The sequence below is a fragment of the Anopheles moucheti genome, assembly GCF_943734755.1.
Source record: "Anopheles moucheti chromosome X unlocalized genomic scaffold, idAnoMoucSN_F20_07 X_unloc_14, whole genome shotgun sequence".
NCBI lineage: Eukaryota > Metazoa > Arthropoda > Insecta > Diptera > Culicidae > Anopheles > Anopheles moucheti.
This window is the reverse complement of record NW_026453520.1, coordinates 250,001-252,500: the sequence shown is the minus strand read 5'-3', so window position 1 is coordinate 252,500 and position 2,500 is coordinate 250,001.

The window sequence follows — 2,500 nt, the reverse complement described above, 5'->3', positions numbered from 1 at the left end:
AATTTTTCATCATCGAAAATTTTTTCCAAAGTTGAAGCAATTGGGCCCTAGAGTATGAAAAGTGAAACCACGGATCGATTTGAGAAATAAAAATTTTTTGTATGGGAGGGCCCCTGCTAGAACATTTTTCCCAAGTGCGACCATTTTACCCAGTGAGTCAAAAAAAATTTTTTTCACGGTGACTCAAAACTTCAATATTAGACTCCCCTGAGTATGAAAAGTGAAACGAAAATCATTTTTGAGAAGAAAAAATTTTTGTATGGGAGGGCCCCTGCTAGAACATTTTTACCAAGTGCGACCATTTTACCCGGTGAGTCAAAAAAAAATTTTTGTATGGGAGGGCCCCTGCTAGAACATTTTTCCCAAGTGCGTCGATTTTGGGTCGCCGACACAAGCTCGGGTCAAAAAAATTTTTTTTTCTCGGTGACTCAAAACATCAATTTTAGACTCCCCTGAGTATGAAAAGTGAAACGAAAATCATTTTTGAGAAGAAAAAATTTTTGTATGGGAGGGCCCCTGCTAGAACATATTTCCCAAGTGCGTCGATTTTTGGGTCGCCGACACAAGCTCGGGTCAAAAAAATTTTTTTTTCTCGGTGACTCAAAACATCAATTTTAGACTCCCCTGAGTATGAAAAGTGAAACGAAAATCATTTTTGAGAAGAAAAAATTTTTGTATGGGAGGGCCCCTGCTAGAACATTTTTCCCAAGTGCGTCGATTTTGGGTCGCCGACACAAGCTCGGGTCAAAAAAATTTTTTTTTCACGGTGACTCAAAACATCAATTTTAGACTCCCCTGAGTATGAAAAGTGAAACAAAAATCATTTTTGAGAAGAAAAAATTTTTGTATGGGAGGGCCCTTGCTAGAACATTTTTCCCAAGTGCGTCGATTTTGGGTCGCCGACACAAGCTCGGGTCAAAAAAATTTTTTTTTCACGGTGACTCAAAACATCAATTTTAGACTCCCCTGAGTATGAAAAGTGAAACGAAAATCATTTTTGAGAAGAAAAAATTTTTGTATGGGAGGGCCCCTGCTAGAACATTTTTCCCAAGTGCGTCGATTTTGGGTCGCCGACACAAGCTCGGGTCAAAAAAATTTTTTTTTCTCGGTGACTCAAAACATCAATTTTAGACTCCCCTGAGTATGAAAAGTGAAACGAAAATCATTTTTGAGAAGAAAAAATTTTTGTATGGGAGGGCCCCTGCTAGAACATTTTTCCCAAGTGCGTCGATTTTGGGTCGCCGACACAAGCTCGGGTCAAAAAAATTTTTTTTTCACGGTGACTCAAAACATCAATTTTAGACTCCCCTGAGTATGAAAAGTGAAACGAAAATCATTTTTGAGAAGAAAAAATTTTTGTATGGGAGGGCCCCTGCTAGAACATTTTTCCCAAGTGCGTCGATTTTGGGTCGCCGACACAAGCTCGGGTCAAAAAAATTTTTTTTTCTCGGTGACTCAAAACATCAATTTTAGACTCCCCTGAGTATGAAAAGTGAAACGAAAATCATTTTTGAGAAGAAAAAATTTTTGTATGGGAGGGCCCCTGCTAGAACATATTTCCCAAGTGCGTCGATTTTGGGTCGCCGACACAAGCTCGGGTCAAAAAAATTTTTTTTTCACGGTGACTCAAAACATCAATTTTAGACTCCCCTGAGTATGAAAAGTGAAACGAAAATCATTTTTGAGAAGAAAAAATTTTTGTATGGGAGGGCCCCTGCTAGAACATTTTTCCCAAGTGCGTCGATTTTGGGTCGCCGACACAAGCTCGGGTCAAAAAAATTTTTTTTTCACGGTGACTCAAAACATCAATTTTAGACTCCCCTGAGTATGAAAAGTGAAACAAAAATCATTTTTGAGAAGAAAAAATTTTTGTATGGGAGGGCCCTTGCTAGAACATTTTTCCCAAGTGCGTCGATTTTGGGTCGCCGACACAAGCTCGGGTCAAAAAAATTTTTTTTTCACGGTGACTCAAAACATCAATTTTAGACTCCCCTGAGTATGAAAAGTGAAACGAAAATCATTTTTGAGAAGAAAAAATTTTTGTATGGGAGGGCCCCTGCTAGAACATTTTTCCCAAGTGCGTCGATTTTGGGTCGCCGACACAAGCTCGGGTCAAAAAAATTTTTTTTTCTCGGTGACTCAAAACATCAATTTTAGACTCCCCTGAGTATGAAAAGTGAAACGAAAATCATTTTTGAGAAGAAAAAATTTTTGTATGGGAGGGCCCCTGCTAGAACATTTTTCCCAAGTGCGTCGATTTTGGGTCGCCGACACAAGCTCGGGTCAAAAAAATTTTTTTTTCTCGGTGACTCAAAACATCAATTTTAGACTCCCCTGAGTATGAAAAGTGAAACGAAAATCATTTTTGAGAAGAAAAAATTTTTGTATGGGAGGGCCCCTGCTAGAACATTTTTCCCAAGTGCGTCGATTTTGGGTCGCCGACACAAGCTCGGGTCAAAAAAATTTTTTTTTCACGGTGACTCAAAACATCAATTTTAGA